Here is a 20,860-nt window from a genome sequence, read left to right on the forward strand (position 1 = left end):
TGCTGGTTGGAATGCAAAATGCACAGCTATTTTATTGATGGACATTTAGGCTGCTTCCATGTCCTGGCTATTGTAAACAGTGCTGCAAGGAACATTGGGGAGCATATATCTTTTGGAATTATGGTTTTCTTCAGGTATATGCCCAGGAGTAGAATTGCTGGGTCATATGGTAATTCTATTTTTAGGTTTTTAAGGAACCTCCATACTGTTCTCCATAGTGGCTGTATCAATTTACATTCCCACCAACAGTGCAGAGGGTTTCCCTTTTCTCCACACCCTCTCCAGCATTTATTATTTGTAGAGTTTTTGATGATGGCCATTCTGACTGGTGTGAGGTGATACCTCATTGTAGTTTTGACTTGCATTTCTCTAATAATTAGTGATGTTGAGCATCTTTTCATGTGCCTCTTGGCCAAGGGGGAAAAAGTGGCATGGGATGAATTGGGAGATTAGGATTGACATATATACACTACTATGTATAAAAAAGAAAACTAATGAGAACCTATTGTATAACACAGGGAACTCTACTCAGTGCTCTGTGGTGATCTAGATGGGATGGAAATCCAAAAAAGAGGGGATATACGTATACATATAGCTGACTCACTTCTCTGTAAAGCAGAAACTAACAAAACATTGTAAAGCAACTATACCCCCATAAAAAAAATAATTTTTTTAAATTTTAAAAATGCACAGTTATTTTATTTTATTTTTATTTATTTATTTATTTATTTGTGGTACACAGGCCTCTCACTGTTGTGGCCTCTCCCGTTGCGGAGCACAGGCTCCGGACACACAGGCTCAGCGGCCATGGCTCATGGACCCAGCCGCTCCGCGGCATGTGGTATCTTCCCGGACCGGGGCACGAACCTGCGTCCCCTGCATCGGCAGGCGGACTCTCAACCACTGCGCCACCAGGGAAGGCCAAAACTGCTATTTTAGAAGACAGTTTGGCATTTTCTTACAAAGCTAAGCATACCTTACCATGTGACACAGTAGTTGCAGTCCTAGGTATTTACTCAATTGAGTTGAAAACTTTTGTCCATAAAAATATGCACATGAATGTTTATAACTTTATTTTTATTGTTCACCCAAAATTGCTAGAAATTGAGATGTCCTTTCATGGGTGAATAAATAAATTGTGGTATATCCAAACAACGGAATATTTTTCAGTGATAAAAAGAAGTGAGCTAGGGCTTGGGGGCGGAGTCAAGATGGCGTACTAGGAGGACCCAGAATTCATGTCTCTGCACAACTAGGGCACCTACCAGGCACCCGTGGGGGACCACAGACACCTAAGGGGACGGGAGGAAACCCCAGTGACCCTGTAGGACATGGGGCATGGGAGTGAAGGGGGAGGAGAAGTGGAGGTGGGACGGGACTGGCGCCCCTGAGGGGCTGCTGGGGGAGGGGAAGGGATCTCACATCCGAAGGGGGAAATTGGGGAACCACTGGGAGGGCAGAGGATCAAAAGGGAGCGTGGCCAGGTTTCCCCTGCCCACTTGGCCCCCCAGGAACCTGTTGAGATCCCGGGCCTGATCCTCTGCCCACTGAGGCCCCCTCCAGCTGCAGGGGTCCTGAGGGAGTGGGAGGGAGGGAAGGGGGAGCGAAAGTAAAGGCCAGACCTCCGGGATCGCACCCCTGAGGGGTAACTGGGGAAGGGGAGGAGTTCCTGCACCCAGGGGGACCCACCCACAGTTAGAGGTCCAGCAGCGATAGGGGAGACCCTGAGGGAGATGGTGGGGGAGGGGCACAAAGGAATGGAAGGGAACGGGGCCAGTGCCTTCCCTCTCCACTTAGGAATCAGGAAGCCTGTTGGGTTCCTGGGCCTAATCCTCTGCCCTCGGAACCTCCCTCCTGCCGCACGGAGCCCAAGCTCCGCCCCTACACCCCCACCCAGGGCCCCACCTCTACCCTCGGAGACACCCTCTGAGACGCCCTCCAATGTGCTGGGCCTAAACCCCACCCCCACACCCTCATCAGGGCCCCACCTCCAAACTCCGGAACTCTACACTACACCAGGGAATATCAATCAGAGTGAGGCCTCCCAGAGGTCCTCATCTTAGAAGACCCAGCTCTATCTAACTGCCTGCAAACTTCAGTGCAGGACGTCTCAGACCAAACAACCAGTAAGACAGGAATACAGCACCACCAAACAACAATAAAAAAATGAAATGACAAAAAAATATGATACAGACGAAGGGGCAAGGTAAAAACCTACAAGACCAGATAAATGAAGACAAAATAGGCAACCTACCTGAAAAACAATTCAAAGTAATTATAGTAAAGATGATCCAAAATCTCAGAAACAGAATGGAAAAAATACAAAAAAACATTTAACAAGGATCTAGAAGAATTAAAGAGCAAGCAAACAGTGATGAACAACACAATTACTGAAATTAAAAATACTCTAGACGGAATCAGTAACAGAATAACTGAGGCAGAAGAATGGATAAGTGAGCTGGAAGATAAAATGGTGGAAATAACTGCCAGGGAGAAGAATAAAGAAAAAAAGATGAAAACAATTGAGGGCAGTCTCAGAGACCTCGGGGACAACATTAAATGCACCAACATTCAAATTTTAGGGGTCCCAGAAGACGAAGAGAAAAAGAAAGGTTCGGAGAAAATATTTGAAGAGATTATAGTCAAAAACTTTCCTAACATGGGAAAGGAAATAGTCAATCAAGTACAGGAAGCACTGAAGAGTACCATACAAGATAAACCCAAAGAGAAACACACCAAGATGTGTATTGATCAAACTATCAAAAAATTAAATACAAAGAAAAAATATTAAAAGCAGCAAGGGAAAATCAATAAATAACATACAAGGAAATCCCCATAAGGTTAACAGTTGATTTTTCAGCAGAAACTCTGCAAGTCAGAAGGGAGTGGTAGGACATATTTAAAGTGATGAAAGAGAAAAAAATACAACCAAGATTACTCTACCCAGCAAGGACCTCATTCAGATTCAAAAGAGAAACTAAAACCTTTACAGACAAGCAAAAGCTAAGAGAATTCAGCATCACCAAACCAGCTTTACAACAAATGCTAAAGGAACTTTTCTAGGCAGGAAACACAAGAGAAGGAAAAGACCTAAAATAACAAACCCCAAACAATTATGGAAGTGGTAATAGGAACATACATATCAATAATTACCTTAAATGTAAATGGATTAAATGCTCCAACCAAAAGACACAGACTGGCTGAATGGATACAAAAACAAGCCCCGTACATATGCTGTCTACAAGAGAGCCACTTCAGACCTAGGGACACATACAGATTGAAAATGAGGGGACAGAATAAGATATTCCATGCAAATGGAAATCAAAAGAAAGCTGGAGTAGCAATTCTCATATCAGACAAAACAAACTTTAAAATAACGACTATTACAAGAGAAAAAGAAGGACACTACATAATGATCAAAGGATCAATCCAAGAAGACATAACAGTTGTAAATATTTATGCACCCAACATAGGAGCACTTCAATACACAAGGCAAATGCTAACAACCATAAAAGGGAAAATTGACAGTAACACAAACATAGTAGGGGACTTTAACACCCAACTTTCACCAATGGACATATCATCCCTAATGAAAATAAATAAGGAAACACAAACTTTAAATGACACATTAAACAAGATGGACTTAACTGATATTTATAGGACATTCCATCCAAAAACAACAGAATACACTTTCTTCTCAAGTGCTCATGGAACATTCTCCAGGATAGATCATATCTTGGGTCACAAATCAAGCCTTGGTAAATTTAAGAAAATTGAAATCGTATCAAGTATCTTTTCCGACCACAACACTTTGAGACTAGATATCAATTACAGGAAAAAATCCGTAAAAAAAAATACAAACACATGGAGGCTAAACAATACACTACTTAATAACCAAGAGATCACTGAAGAAATCAAAGAGGAAATCAAAAAATACCTAGAAACAAATGACAATGAAAACTCGATGACCCAAAACCTATGGGATGCAGCAAAAGTAGTTCTAAGAGGGAAGTTTATAGCAATACAATCCTACCTCAAGAAACAAGAAAAATCTCAAATAAACAACCTAACCTTACACCTAAAGCAATTAGAGAAAGAAGAACAAAAACAACCCAAAGTTAGCAGAAGGAAAGAAATCATAAAGATCAGATTAGAAATAAATGAAAAAGAAATGAGGAAACAATAGCAAACATCAGTAAAACTAAAAGCAGGTTCTTAGGGAAGGTAAACAGTATTGAAAAACCATTAGCCAGACTCACCAAGAAAAAAAGGGAGAAGACTGAAATCAACAGAATTAGAGATGAAAAAGGAGAAGTAACAACTGACACTGCAGAAATACAAAGGATCATGAGAGATTACTACAAGCAACTATATGCCAATAAAATGGACAACCTGGACGAAATGGACAAATTCTTAGAAAAGCACAAGCTTCCAAGACTGAACGAGGAAGAAGTAGAACATATAAACAGACCAATCACAAGCACTGAAATTGAAACTGTGATTAAAAATCTTCCAACAAGCAAAAGCCCAGGACCAGATGGCTTCACAGGCAAATTCTATCCAACATTTAGAGAAGAGCTAACACCTATCCTTCTTAAGCTCTTCCAAAATATAGCAGGGGGAGGAACACTCCCAAACTCATTCTATGAGGCCACCATCACCCTGATACCCAAACCATACAAAGATGTCACAAAGAAAGAAAACCACAGGCCAATATCTCTGTTTAACATAGATGCAAAAATCCTCAACAAAATACTAGCAAACAGAATCCAACAGCACATTAAACGTATCATATGGCATGATCAAGTGGGTTTATCCCAGGAATGCAAGGAGTCTTCAATATATGCAAATCAATCAATGTGATACACCATATTAACAAACTGAAGGATAAAAACCATATGACCATCTCAATACATGCAGAAAAAGCTTTTGACAAAATTCAACACCCATTTATGATAAAAATGCTCCAGAAAGTAGGCATAGACGGAACCTAACTCAACATAATAAAGGCCATATATGACAAACCCACAGCCAACATCGTTCTCAATGGTGAAAATGTGAAACCATTTCCTTTAAGATCAGGAACAAGAAAAGTTGCCCACTCTCACCACTATTATTCAACATAGTTTTGGAAGTTTTAGCCATAGCAATCAGAGAAGAAAAGGAATCCAAATCAGAAAGGAAGAGTAAAGCTGTCACTGTTTGCAGATGACATGATACTATACATAGAGAATCCTAAAGATGCTACCAGAAAACTATGAGAGCTAATCAGTGAATATGGATTATGTAGCAGGATACAAAATTAATGCAATTAGAACACTTCCTAACACCATACACAAAAATAAACTCAAAATGGATGAAAGACCTAAATGTAAGGCCAGACACTATAAAATTCTTAGAGGAAAACATAGGCAGAACACTCTATGACATGAATCACAGCAAGATCCTTTTTGACCCACCTCCTAGAGAAATGGAAATAAAAACAAAAATAAACAAATGGGACCTAATGAAACTTAAAAGCTTTTGCACAGCAAAGGAAACCATAAACAAGACGAAAAGGCAACCCTCAGAATGGGAGAAAATATTTGCAAACAAAGCAACTGACAAAGGATTAATCTCCAAAATATACAAGCAGCTTATGCAGCTCAATATCAAAAAAACAAATAACCCAATCCAAAAATGGGCAGAAGACCTAAATAGACATTTCTCCCCAAAAGTTATACAGATTGCCAACAAACACATGAAAAGATGCTCAACATCACTAATCATCAGAGAAATGCAAATCAAAACTACAGTGAGGTATCACCTCACACCAGTCAGAATGGCCATCATCAAAAATCTACAAACAATAAATGCTGGAGAGGGTGTGGAGAAAGGGAACCCTCTTGCATTGTTGGTGGGAATGTAAATTGATACAGCCACTATGGAGAACAGTATGGAGGTCCATTCAAAAACTAAAAATAGAACTACCATATGACCCAACAATCCCACTACTGGGCATATACCCTGAGAAAACCATAATTCAAAAAGAGTCATGTACCACATTGTTCATTGCAGCTCTATTTACAATAGCTGGGACATTGAAGCAACCTAAGTGTCCATCAACAGATGAATGGATAAGGAAGATGTGGCACATATATACAGTGGAATATTACTCAGCCATAAAAAGAAACGAAACTGAGTTACTTGTAGTGAGGTGGATGGACCTAGAGTCTGTCATACAAAGTGAAGTAAGTCAGAAAGAGAAAACCCAATACTGTATGTTACCACATATATATGGAATCTAAAAGCAAAAAAAATGATTCTGATGAACGTAGGGGCAAGACAGGAATAAAGACACAGACATAGAGAATGGACTTGAGGACACGGGGAGGGAGAAGGGTAAGCTGGGACGAAGTGAGAGAGTAGCACTGACATATATACACTACCAAATGTAAAATAGATAGTGGGAAGCAGCTGCATGGCACAGGGAGATTAGCTCAGTGCTCTGCAACCACCTAGATGGGTGGGATAAAGAGTGTAGGAGGGAGACACAAGAGGGTGGGGATATGCATATGCATATAGCTGATTCACTTTGTTATACAGCAGAAACTAACACAACACTGTAAAGCAATTATACACCAATAAAGATGTTAAAAAAAAAAAAGAAGTGAGCTATCAAGCCACATAAAGATGTGGATAAAACTTAAAAGTATATTGTTTAGTGAAAGAAGCCATTCTGAAAAGGCTATATTCTGTATGATTCCAGTTATATGTCGTTCAGGGAAAGGTGAAATAATAGAGATACTAAAAAGGTCAGTGATTGCCAAGAGTTTGGTGGGGAAGAGAGAGAAGTGAATAGATGAAGCACAGGGGATTTTTACGGTGGTAAAAATATCCTGTATGATACTGTGATGGTGGATACATGACATCACACGTTTGTAAAAACCCATGGAACTTTACAGCACAAAGTGTCAACCTTAATGTATAACAATTTGAAAAAATTGTTTAGGATGTCAGAGGATCCCAGGAAAGATTGCAGAGTGTAAAAAGAGAATCTTATTGTATAACAAATGTATGAAACAACCTCATTGAAGGGAATGGGGGAAAAGGTGTTGCCCTAAGTCACTTTGGAAATGGAGTCTGTAAGACTAAAAGCAAAAGGAGCTTCACATAAGCACTGTTTTCTCATTGATAAAGCTGTTTCCAATAGGGGTACAGGTTAACAATTCTGATAATGCTATACATGTATATTGGGATTGAACAATTCATTAAATGGGTGGCAGATGGCGGGAGGCAGGTATTTCATCGTCGTGGTGGGAATTTACATAATGATCCATGTAGTAATGGATGAGTTAGAGATACCAGTAAGAACTCATGTTTATCTTAAAATAGATAGACATGGTTACATGGAGAAATACTTATAGCTACATGTATATACATGGGTTAATATATACACATATATTCCTCTTCCCTGTCAGCTTAGAGGGTTCAGATGCAATGACACCCCAGTAGTGTCAAACCCATCTAATGTCCAGATCTTGGTTTCTAAAACCATCTTCCAATCAAAGTAACCAGGGCTTCTTAAAGCAATGGCTGATTCTTGGACTGGGAGAAAAAATAAACAAGATGAGCCTGGAGCATCACGTATTGCCAGAAAGTAAGGAAATGCTAAAAAACAAGCAACAACAAAAAAACCCCCAACGCATTGATGGACGTATGTCAAGGGGGCACAGGAGCCAACTGAAATAGCACCCAATGGACAAAGCTGAAACAATCTGGGCTAAAAAATAAACTAGTATTGGATTATAACCCAAAGTATAAGATAAATATCCATGAGTATATACTGATATAAATATTGAGTAAATTAATAAATGGAGAAGAGCCAAATCTGCCATGAGGAAAGATTCCAAATAAATTATGTAGATACTTCATCCTCAAGGAGGGGGACATAACTCCCCAGTCTTTAAGCGGGGGCTACACACTGCCTTCCAAAGAGGGCAGTATAGAAAGAGGGGGAAATAGTAACTTTATAGTAGAGAAACCTGACAAGCACTGCCTGAGCCAGGTGACCGAGGTCAACATCAACAGCAGTAAGTCATGTTGATTGTACGTATCCTTGATGTGATGTGATTAAAATGATACTTTATCTCTGTGATCTTCTTCCCCCAAAGCCATGACCCCAATCTAATGATGAGAAAAACATCAAACAAATTCCAATCAAGGGACACCCTACAATATATCTGATCAGTCATCCTCAAAACTGTTAACGTCAAGAAAAACAAGGAAAGTCTGAAAAAACTGTCAAAGCCTAAAGGAGTCTAAGGAGACAGGACAACCAAATGTAACATGGAATCCTGAATGGGATTCTGCAACAGAAAAAGGACACCGGGTGAAAACAAGCGAAATCTAAATAAACCATGGACTTTAGTTAATAATAATAATGTATCACTATTGGTTCATTAATTGTCCAAACATACCACACTAATATGAGATGTGGTAATATAAAAGGGAAAACTCTGTGTGTGTGTGTGTGTGTGTGTGTGTGTGTGTGTGTGAATATGGGAACAGCCTATACTACCTGCTCATTTTTCCTGTAAATCTAAAACTATACTAAAAAATAAAGCCTGTTGATTAAAAAACAGTGACAAGACTTGTGAGATGTAGGATACAGCCCAGCCCCAGGTGTCTTAGATTCCTAAGACCCGTATCCTTCTGTCATGTGTCAGTTGCCTTGCCTTTTGCCAACATGAACTGTTTCAGTCAAGGCCAGTGCTGTTTGGGATGAGCTGGAAAGCCCGTCACCTAAGTCACTTCGTAACTCTCCTTATGAGTTGGGCCAATTCTGTACATCCTGCCCATGTCTCTGAATGGTTAGCACTGCTCATGGGCAGAAATGGGAGGTGGGGGGAAGAGATAGTCTTACCCCCTACAGAGTTTATGGGAAGCTCAGAACATATACCCTATACAACTTAAGCCTCATGTTTATGTCTGGGAATACATTAAATGCCATCTGCCTAACCATTTGCCATGTTATAAATTAAGGCGACATCAACAATGCTACAAAGCCAAGGAGCACTCTGCTGTCTTCCAGTTTGATATTAAATGGGTTTTGTTACCAAACTCTCCTTACAAACATGAAAAGAACAGTTGCAAGCCTTCTGGAGGAGCAGATGGTCCCGGAGGCTTCCCAATGCAGGCTCTCTGAAAGTTACAGGGTTTCCATTTTCTCTGCTGTAAGAGTTGACTGGGTTATGGTTGCTATGGAGGAGAGCAAACATTCTGTGGATGAGTTTAAACCCTGGCCCTGTCACTTTCTTGCTGTGTGAACTTGTGTAGGTTATTTAACATCTCGGAATCTCAGTTTTCTCACCTGTAAAATGGGGGGTAACTACATCAACATCAAGATTTAAATGAGAAAACTCAGTCTTCTTCTAACTGCTCTTGAGTTACAAGAAATATATTTTACACTGTGACCTAATGTGCATACACGTGCATACACACTCACACACCATTGACACAAAGCTTTCATTAGCAAAGATAATCCTTGCAATGGACAATACACTTTGATATTTTCCACTCCACTGTAAACTATTCTAATCTATTCTGCTTTGTCCTCTTCTCTTTCACAGGTGACCCAGTAAGTCATTTTAGATCCACTACAGGCTTACAATCTGCAGATGAAAAAAACAAAAGCCACAAAGATAGTGTATTTATTTATTTACTTACTCACTTTTGAAACATATAAACACATACTGTGTACGTATTGAAAATAAAGTTGGGGGAAAAAAGAAGCCAGACTTTCCTGACAAAGTAAGTCTGATTTACCTGGTTGCTTTGACCAAGAGGACTGACTTTACTAATTAGATTACATGATGTACTCATAAATTAAATGTATTCATAAATTAAATGAGTAAAATCAAGATAGTGCATTTAAATACAGAAAAAAGCGCTTGACAGATGAAAGTTATGCAGTAAATGTTAGCAGATGAAATTGCGATTAGTGGTACTATTATTGGTTGTGGCAATATGATGTGAAAAGGTAGAATATAAAACCACAGCCATCTGTTACCACAAGCCCAGGCAGTAGGCTAGTTCTTTCCTAACCCCCCCCAACCCCAAATTGCATCCACTAACAAAGGCAGTAGCATTTCAGTAATTCAAATGTCCAGCCCAATGCAGTGATCAAAGCCCCAGCGCTCCAGGAGGAGCTTCTCCCCTCCCTCAGCTCCCACAAGGAGCTGTCTCCCACAAGGAGCTGTCTCCCACAAGGTCAGCTTCTCTCTCTTCTTCACTTTGCTGCTGTTTCAGAGTCCCCAGCAGGGCTGACCCCAGTGCCCATGGCAATGACCTGCTCATTAATGCATCCTGTAGTAGGTTTCTTCCTCTCCCATCTAACCTCCCTATTCCCCTACCAGTGCTTCTTGGGATCATCTTCAAAATAAACTACTTACTTGCACTCACATTCTTGTCTCAGGGTCTACTTTTGGGAGAACCCATCCTCAAAGAGTCCCCCGCATTCCATCTATCCATAAAGCACCTGCCAAGTCAGCCTCAGAGCAGATAGAGGGGTATGAGGACCTATAGACTTACAGAAGCTACTTTCTCTCATGCTGGCTCTGGTCCTTTCTGGGAACTAGTAAAGATGGTCCACTAATCCTCCCCTTAAGCAGGGATCAAACTTGGGGGCCTAGATGCTTTTCCCCTTTGTCACTTCCTCTTTTTGTGGATGAAGCCTCTTACCCTACACAGGTCTGAGTGGTGAAGGACTTCTTCCAGTAATGCATGACATCTATCTGTCCTTTTTTTTTCTTTGCCAACTAAATAAACAAAGTGCTCTGATCTCAAATATGGAATAAATTTATTTACCTATCTTTCTTAAAACATATCTAATATCCTCCCGGTCTAGGAGGGCTACCCCACCCCTAGTATAACTCACTGGAGCACCCACAAAACTATATTTCCTTCAGACAGAACGTATCTTTTATCGGGCTTGTGTCTGTGATAATGATGCAGGTGAATTTCATCATTCCTTTCACCCTACTAGTAATGAACAAATTCACTGTGTATTACTTTGGACTTGATCTCTGGCAAAACACTACAGGAGCAAACAATTTGATTTGTCAACACCTTTACAAGGGCTCCTCAATCAATGTCACAAATCCAAATTTAAACAGCAAAGTATATTTGACTGCAAGACCCTAGACTGATTAGAGCTCTGAGTTCAGAGAATTGCTCCAGACAGGGCAGCAATCAGATTATTAACTCTACTTGAAAATACCCTCTGCTGTCTGGGATTAGCATGCATATTTTGATATAGATCGATAAGCAATCTCCTCTCTATAAGAAATGCCTGCAACATTCATTTGGCTGATCAAAGGCAGATATCAGCTGGCTGTGACAGCTAGCTATTGTTTCCCCGCTTTCTTTACAGAAGAGCCTCTCTTAAAAAAATTCTCTGGCTCTTTTTCAGCTAATAGTGGAAGCCAAGAGAGAGCCACAAAATCCCATCTCCTTCTCCATACTGAAACACAATTAGTGCAGAGGGGATTCGAGGTTTTTTTGAGCTAACTTAACCCATTTCCACTGTGTTCACTGACAAGAAATGGCAAGTTTCTTCTCCCTCATTCCCCCATTCCCTTCCTGTCTGGCATATTTTTCACAGGCATAGTGGTCCCAGTCCGGGACTGTTAGAAGGATAGGTCCCATCCTTGCCACCTAGTTGCTTCCTTGGTGAGGTCAAAGTTCATATGTGAAACCTCTGATACTGTTTTGAACTAGTCAACTCAGCTTTGGATTCTGGTTGTGGGCATGGAATTGACTTATTGCTTCGAAGGCTGTTATTTAGTCCCTTAAGCTTTATCTCTCTCCCTGCTTCTGTTATAAAATGTCACTGTCTTGTTGAAAACCATTTTTATTCCTATTCTCTGTTTTCTCCATCTCAAACTCTTTTCCCCTCAACTAAACCTTTCCTGTACAACTAACTCAGTAATGAAAACCTAACTTACACATCAATTGTTTTCTTCTGTCCAAAGATCCCAATTAATAAAAGCAAGATACAGTCCCTCTAAAGACAAATCGCTAAGTGACAAGTGCAGGTTACAGAATAGTTTGCACGGCATGATTTAGCTTTTATTTAAAAAACAAAAATAGGGGAGTTTGAAAAAAAAAAACAAAAAAAAATACAAAAAAAAAAAAAACAAAAATAGGCTTGTGTTTATATGTATGTACATATATTCACTACATACATACATGTTCACTATGTATATGCATATACACACAAATAAACACACACATATATAAACACACATAAATGCACACACACATATATGAGAACATCCTATAGTCACTGATTATAGAGGATAGATTAATGGGGGACTTAGATTCTGCTTACCCGTTTCTGTTCTCTTTGAATTTTGAAAGCTTTGTGTTATAATTCAGGAAAAGAACTGCTTTATGAATGAGAATCAGAGATGTCCCACATACTCTCACTGTGCATATGTCCTGATTTGTTCTTAAACGTCAGCATGTTTGCCGTAGATCGTAAGGTCCCTGAAATCACGTTTTGATGGCTCGCTCTCTGTGAGCACATCACCAGGCTCGTGTCAACAATATGGCAGCTGCTAAGTGTGTGCTAGGTGGGTGGTGATGTACTCTTAAGGATTATTTGATTTGTTTTAAAGCCTCACTAATCTGAATGGATTGTGGGGGAGTACAGCCCCAGTGAGTGAAAATCTGCGTTTTAATATGGTTGAAAATAAATCCCCTTGGAACAGAGTCCCAAGGTATGCCTGAAACCACACAAATAGAGAATATTCAGGTGGTTGCCATTGGACACTGTTGTCATAAAAGGTAAAAGTATGCAATAACATCTAATTTTATAATACTTTGAATTTTGAAGTACTTAAAACAGTGAGTATTTTCTTGAAATATTTATTTTTTTCTGTCTGGAAAAGGGATATGATAAGCCTAAGCCTTGTCCAAGTAACTTCAAATGCTTTCTAAATGGGATTTAGGGACGTACTTTGAGTTCCTTATGATAGGTATCATTTACAGGTTTTACATTGTCTTATTGCATCTTCACAGCAACATAGTAGGCTAATTCCCACCTTACAGATGTGTGTATGTTTATTCCCATCTTACAGATAAGGAAACTGAGGTTCAAATGGCTGAATTAATTGCCCGGGAATTTCCAGTCAGATCTGACTATAAAATTGGGGAGAAAAGAGACTTAGACTTCAATGGCATCTCGTATCATCTTACCGTGAAATGAGGTAACTGACTTTTAGTGTCAAAAACTGAGTTGTGAAAGTGACATTTGTGAAAATATTTCTTTCTCAGGAAAACAACAGAACTGATTCTAATGATTGATGTGGCTGGAATCTTGCTCAGAGGTCTTAATTCTGACATAGGAACTGGAACTGGAGAATTCTGCCATTACTGATAGACCATAATTATGTTGATTTAGAAAATCTAGCTCCAGTAAATAATTATATTTGATAGAAATGTATATAAACATGACTCTTTTTTTTTAATTGGGGTATAGTTGTTTTACAATGTCGTGTTAGTTTCTAGTGTACAGCGAAGTGGAGTTCCCTGTGCTATACAGCAGGAACTGTAGATAACTCGTTTGTTATCTATTTTATACATATTAGTGTATATATGTCAATCCCAATCTCCCAATTCATCCCCCCCCACCCCCTTCCTCCCTTGGTGTCCATACGTTTGTTCTCTACGTCTGTGTCTCTATTTCTGCCTTGCAAACAGGTTCATCTGTACCATTTTTCTAAATTCCACATATATGCGCTAATATACGATACTTGTTAGAGACGTGGATGGACCTAGAGACTGTCATACAGAGTGAAGTAAAAGTCAGAAAGAGAAAAACAAATATCATAACCATGACGCTTACTTGAGGCATGCTTCCATCTCTTTCTGATTAAAACATGCATCCCGGCTGGACCTCTTACTAGCTGGGTAACCTTGGTCAAATTTCTTAACCTCTCTGTGATTTCTTTGTTAAACAGAATGGTAATAATAGTGCCCACCTTATGGAGTTGCTATAAGGTTTAAGTGAGATGAAATGTATGAAGTACTTAGAATAGCCTGGGACATAGAAGGTACTCAATAAATATTAGGTATTACTAGTAACAACAACTATACATTTCCTCAAGCCTTGGTTTTCCTATCTATCCAGACAATCAGGAGCTAGAAAACAAGTGGATTATTTTACTTTTTTAATAGCTCTTTCTACTTCTAACACTTTCTGATCTATTAAGGTCTTTAGTTTTTCTCTTGTTCACTGTGAAGACGCAGATCTTCAGCTGCAGGCATTGAAAATGACTATATTTGTTTCCAATGTTCTTAAATTTTCCAAGTGATTTCATGTACTTTATGCTCTCATGAAACATCCTGAGATGAGGTAAATGCAGAATTATTTAAGAAATATTTATTAAGCATCTACTGTGTGCCAGGTGTTGTGTTAGGTGCTAGCAAGCCAAAATGCTGATGTTCTTGCCCTCTGGAACCTCACAGTCTTGTGAAAAATTATTAGTCTTATTTGAAATAAAGGCACGTAGAAATGAAGTAAATTTCCCTTTTAGCATCAGAACCTGGGGCTTCTTCATTCCCAGTTTTGTTCCATGAAGACAGTGGGCTTGTGGCCTACAAACCATAAAGGTCTCAGGAAGGGGGGAAAGGAATGAAGGAGGGAGGGATACCACATTTACTCAGGAGAAGTTGACAGTGTTTAACTATAACGTGGAGTTGGAGTTCTAGTTGGAATTATAAATGGGAAAACAACCTAATTATCATCTAATAAACACAATTTGATTAGTAGAAAGGACCTGACCAAATAGTCTTGTCTATGGAAGGGAAACCAAGAAGGAAACTACTAGCTTGACCTTTGTCATCCTTGACCTTGATTTGTACACATTAGGCTTATTTTCATTATGCTCCTCCCACCGTGGCTTTTGGTTCGAAAATTCAGTGTTCCATGTGTCTGAACATGTTCCTGGGACCATCAGATCTAGCCACCTCAATGGCCATGAATTTACAAAGGAAAGAGTTTTTCATAAGGTCTCACAAGAACCTAACTGAAGTAGGAAATCCACTCTAAGCAGCAGGTATTAACGTTCCCTGGACTTCTATGATGCCAATTTACATGTCAGTCATTTTGCTGGCTCTCTAAGTGGGAAACCCTCAATGGTGTTATCATCAGAGAAGACATGGTAAATTTCCCTTTTCACGCCAGTTAGGTTTTGCCGTCTTGGTGTTGTGTGGTAACTGCCTGCCTTGGGCATTTTCCTAAGCACCTTCTCGCTACAATCCGTTATATATAACGACTTGGCAAATGCTTTTCTTTTTCCCTGACCGAGGAAGAAAAATGGTTTTCATTTCTAGTCCAATAATATAGGATTCTGCAGCAAGAAAAGTGAATCAAACTTCTTGATCCACCCAGTCAAGCCAAAAAGGACATTAGGATAACGCTAACTAACCACCCAGGCCTGCATCCTGTATCAAATCACTGCTTTTTCCTTGTGAGAATGATGCTGTTGACAAGGATTCAGACAATTGAAGGGCATGCTTGATGAAAAATCTGGTTTTTCTCCTTGGCTTGCCACAGATAAATCAAATGCCAAGTTTGTGAGATGCACAATGGGTGTCCCTTTGTGAGGACACTTTCTCCTTCTGAAATGAAAGATTAAGTGCAAGAGGCAATCCAGATTATTGGATAGCTGCAAGAATTGATGAATGAAAAATATTCTTCCCCGTTGAATGGGGTAATTTATCCTCATTGATGGCACAGAAGTCAGAGAATGGTTCTTGCTTCATTAGCTCCCTCACTAAAAGACAGTTCTGGTTGGGGCCAACCAAGAAACTGTCTATACCAGGACATAGTCAACATCCCTACATTGTAATGTTATTGGAAGTAAAAGTTGCAGAAAGACAGTAAATTGCTATAAGTTTCTTAATACTCAGATGATTTCCTTAGTGTTTGGGAACAAATGTCATCCTTACACTGCCTGGTTTGATTTGGAAAATTACAGTGATTTGTTAGTAAACAAAATAAAAGTCATTTAGCAGAGTCACATCGTCTTGCCTTCAGGACCTCCTTCCAAATGTATTTTGGAGGGCACTTTCTATATAGTATCCCAGAGTCCAACACATAACAGTTATAAATAAATGTTTCTTAACATTCTCTACATTAAAAAAACACATATTTGTGTTTGACAAATAATCGGTATTCCATAAACAACACCTCTTGTTAATAAGTAAATTATAGCATATGCTATTAATTATAGTGATGTAATTTTTATCCTAAATCTTGTCTTTAAAATCTAGTGAGAGAAGCATTAAAACTATACATATAATTTCATATACTATGACACAAGCAAAGATAAATATATGCACAAAGTATTACAATCATGCAGAAGAGAAGGGGGTAGTTGAGGAAGCCCTTATAAAGGAGGTAATGGCTGAGCAGTTTTGAAGGATGAACAGGAGTCAGTCAGGGAGGTGAGGAAGGGTAAGCAGGAAGGGTATGTCATGCCAAAGGAACACCATGTGAAAAAACACAAAGGTAAAAATACTCAGAGTTTGTGTGCCAAATTATAAGTAAGTCAGTTTTGGGAGATTATGGTTTATCTTGTTAACCATTCCATATGCACTAGAAAACAATGTGAATTCTACTTCTGTTGTATAGTTTTCTATAAAATCAATTAGATCAAGTTGGTTAATGGTACTGTTAAAATCTTTTATACCCTTACTGATTTTCTCTCTACTTGCTATATCAATTATTAAGAATTATTGAAATTTCCAAATGTTACTGTGGATCTCTTTTTTTTTCTTGCAGTTTTATCAGTTTTTGCTTCATCTATTTTGAACCCCTACTACTACATGTATAAACTCCCAAGATTGTTAAGTCTTCCTGATGAAATTACCCCTTTATCATCACAAAGTTACTTTCTTATGCTTGGTAATATTCTTTGCTCTGAAATCTACTTTTCCTGGTATTAATATAACCACTACAGCTTTCTTTTGATAAGTGTTAGCATGGCATATTTTTCCCATCCTTTTGCTTTTAACCTATTTATGTCTATAAAGTGCAATTACTGTAGGCAACATATAGTTGCTTCTTGCTTGTTCATCTAACCTGACAATCTCTGCCTCTTAATTAGAGTGTTTAGACCATTTACATTTAATAATTCATATAAATATACTATCTTTCTAGTTGCTTTCTACTGATTTCATTTATTCATTGTTCTTTTTTCCTTCTTCTTCCAGTAGTTTTGTATTAAGTACTTTTTATGATTCCTTCTTTATCTCCTTTGTTGGTTTATTAACTATAACTGTTTTGTTATTTTATCAGTTGCTTTAAAATTTATGGTGCATTTAAACTTATCACTATCTACCTTTAAGTAATATTATACCAAGTCATGTAGCATAAAAGAACTTTTGAATAATTTACCTTCATTTCTCCTTTCTCAGTCATTGTGTTATTATTACCACACATTTTACATATTTCTATATAGGCTATAAACCTTATGTTACATTATTATTAATTTCCACATGAAGAATTAGTTATCCTTTAAAGATACTTAAATAACAAAAAAAAATCTTATTTATTCATCCATGTGGTTACCATTCCTGGAAATCTGAATTTGTGTGTGTGTGTAGATACATATTCCCATTTGGTACCACCTTCTTTCTGCCTGAAGGACTTACTTTAACATTTCTTATAGCGTGAGTCTCCTCCTAGCTTTTGTTTGTCTGAAAAAACCCTTTTTTCACTTTATAAATTAAACTTTATATTTTATATCAGTTTCCAATTTACAGAAAAATTGTGAAGATAGGTGGGAGGACAGAAAGAAAGAAAGAAAGAGAGAAACTAGCACTTAGAGAATGCCAATTGTGTTGCACTAGCTATAGTACAGAAAATACATTTCAGACCAAGTACATGGGAATGACAGTGGGGATGGAGGAAAGGTAGACTTTAAAGATGCTTAAGAAGCGTATGTCATAGGAATTGGTGAGTTGGTGGCCAAATGGTTGTGGTGCTGAAGACTTATCAGTCTACGTCCTGTCAGAAAAAGAGGAACCACTTTAGATTTTTAAGCTCAGAGGAATTTAGTTCAAGGTGTTAGTTACAACGTTTTGGGGAAAGCTGGAATAGCAAAACAGGAAATGGATGTTACCTGGACACTGCGAACCTGTTACTGCCTCTGGGATGGAGTCCATGAGCCCAAATTCACTGTTCATGTTACTGGAAGCACAAGTTTACGGTGCTAACCAGTGACCTACGCAGTTGACCTTAACACCAGTGGAGCTGCTGTTAAGATGCTACTGTAAACCCAGATGCTGATGTTGTGCAAACGAGGAGGTTGAGATTAACATATACACCCTACTATATACAGGTGTATATATATAACTGAATCCCTGCTGTACACCTGAAACTAACAGGACATTATAAATCAAATACACTTCGATAAAATAAAATAAAAAATAATAAAAGTAAAAAGGAAAGAGTCACCGCCACTACTGTTGTCGCCACTACAGTGGGCAAGGGGATCTAGGTGATAGAGTTTGCAGGCTTTTGGATCCAGAGGGACGGAGCAAACAGAGGAATGAATATGGGCTGAGAGGCCACAATGCATACTTGGCACAGGGAGTAAGAGAGGGGTGGGGTGGGGTGAATCCATGGTTTCTATTTGTGCAGAATAAGGGGATACTAACGGGCTATCCCAGGATTCTGTCAATTATAGCATGTTTCTTGTTCTATAGGAAGGCCAAAATCACCCCTTAGCTCAAAGAGAGAAAACTTGGTGCCTGGACTCAAGAAACACACAGTTCCATATGGGTCAGGCCACTATTATGTGCTTTCCTCTCATAACACTTCCCGTAATTGTAATTTAATAATTAATTGAGACTATAGACTCTGCGAGCGTAGAGTGTGTTTGCCTTGGTTGCCCCTATATCCTCAGCATCTTTTTTTTTTTTTGCGGTACGCGGGCCTCTCACTGTTGTGGCCTCTCCCGTTGCGGAGCACAGGCTCTGGACGCGCAAGCTCAGCGGCCATGGCTCAAGGGCTTAGTTGCTCCGCGGCATGTGGGATCCTCCCGGACCGGGACACAAACTCGCGTCCCCTGCATCGGCAGGCGGACTCTCAACCACTGCGCCACCAGGGAAGCCCATATCCTCAGCATCTTGAATGGATTCTAACACGTAGTAAATACTCAACAAATATTTGTTGACTAAATGCATGAATGCATGTTGAATGAATCCTGTTAGGAAGCCTGGACGCATACATAAAACAAGTAAAATGCAACCCAATAGTTGCAATAGGACAGAAGAGATTGCAAAACTTTGGATGGTCAGATGGATCTGAAGATGGGGGAATGTGGTGGGCGAGGCGGAACTGGAGAAGCCTTGTGCAGAGTGTGTCTGTCTGTCTGGGGCTGAACTGAGCGGGAGGGAGTGGCAGGACTCTGGTTTTTCTCTGGGAACTCCTGTAAAGGAAAGACTGTATGAAGAGGGTACCGGGCCTCTCTCCGTGCAAGACAGTCTGTATTTCTGCCCCTGCCATCTAGAAGAGGGTGACTCCATGTCTTCATTGGGGAATACAAAGACTTTTCCTGTGATGAGAGAGCAGAGGCTTTGGGGAGATTAGTCAATTTTGGCTTGGATTATGGATATGTAATAAGAAAGACCATTTTAAAAATGGATAATAAGTGTTTATTTTTAAAGCACTAAAATGCTGAAGTCCCATGCTCGACTAGAGAAAAGAGCTGAATTAAAAGCAGAACCTTGGGCTTCCCTGGTGGCGCAGTGGTTGAGAGTCCGCCTGCCGATGCAGGGGACACGGGTTCGTGCCCCGGTCCGGGAAGATCCCACATGCGCGGAGCGGCTGTTCCCGTGAGCCATGGCCGCTGAGCCTGCGCGTCCGGAGCCTGTGCTCCGCAACGGGAGAGCCCACAACAGTGAGAGGCCCGCGTACCGCAAAAAAAAAAAAAAAAGCAGAACCTTTCTAAAGGGCAATTGGACCTAGTATCCACATAAAACCCCCATACTGGGCGTAGGAGACACCAACAGCCCAAAGGCCAACAATAAATGCACCCCATAAAACCAGAAATAAAATGAGCTCTGTCGGAGGCATGAGGCCAGGGGAGGGGCGGCCCTGCGGCTGTATAATTGTCCAGCCCTCACCTCATTGAGGCCAATTACCTAGGGAAGGATTCGAAACTGACCTGAAGGTGACCAGTTGTGCTTTAAAGTAGAAATCCAAAGTGGAAAGAGCTCGCCAGAGACATGAAGTCTGGAGGTGTGACAAGACCCGGGGGCGTGGGGCACCGAGAGTATTCTGCCTCCTTTGCCCGCACCTTCCCAGGAGAGGCCTCCTGGCTTTTCTGACTCACCCAGTGACAAGGTCAGCAATGCCCGTCCCCATCGGCTGGACCTGCTGGAGTCAAGAGCTGGATTTAAGGAAAACGTCAGGGAGCCCTGTAAGCCCTGGATGGAGACAGCACACAGAAGGCTGCACACGAGGCAGGGTGAAGGGGAATGAGTGGAAACCCTCACTCCTCCGTGTGTGGTCCCAGAAGGGCAGCGTCAGCACTCCTGGGAGCAGGTTAGACATATTTGGGCCCCTGCCCAGAATGGCCAAAGCAGAATCTACATTTGAACGAGATCGCAAGGTAGACCAATACTAAAATTGCTCTCAGAATCTGTATAATGGGCACACTTAACCCAGCCTACCCAACTGTGAAGAGGGAATGTAGAGGAGAAAGAATGAGATGTGCTGGTCAGAAAGTGCCTTCAAAAGGCAGATGTGTTAGACAGATGTTAGGAAAAATGACAGAGATATTCCTACTGCACGGATAAA

This window comes from Neophocaena asiaeorientalis, unplaced genomic scaffold, assembly GCF_003031525.2.
Source record: "Neophocaena asiaeorientalis asiaeorientalis breed wild unplaced genomic scaffold, Neophocaena_asiaeorientalis_V1.1 scaffold438, whole genome shotgun sequence".
NCBI classification, from domain to species: domain Eukaryota; kingdom Metazoa; phylum Chordata; class Mammalia; order Artiodactyla; family Phocoenidae; genus Neophocaena; species Neophocaena asiaeorientalis.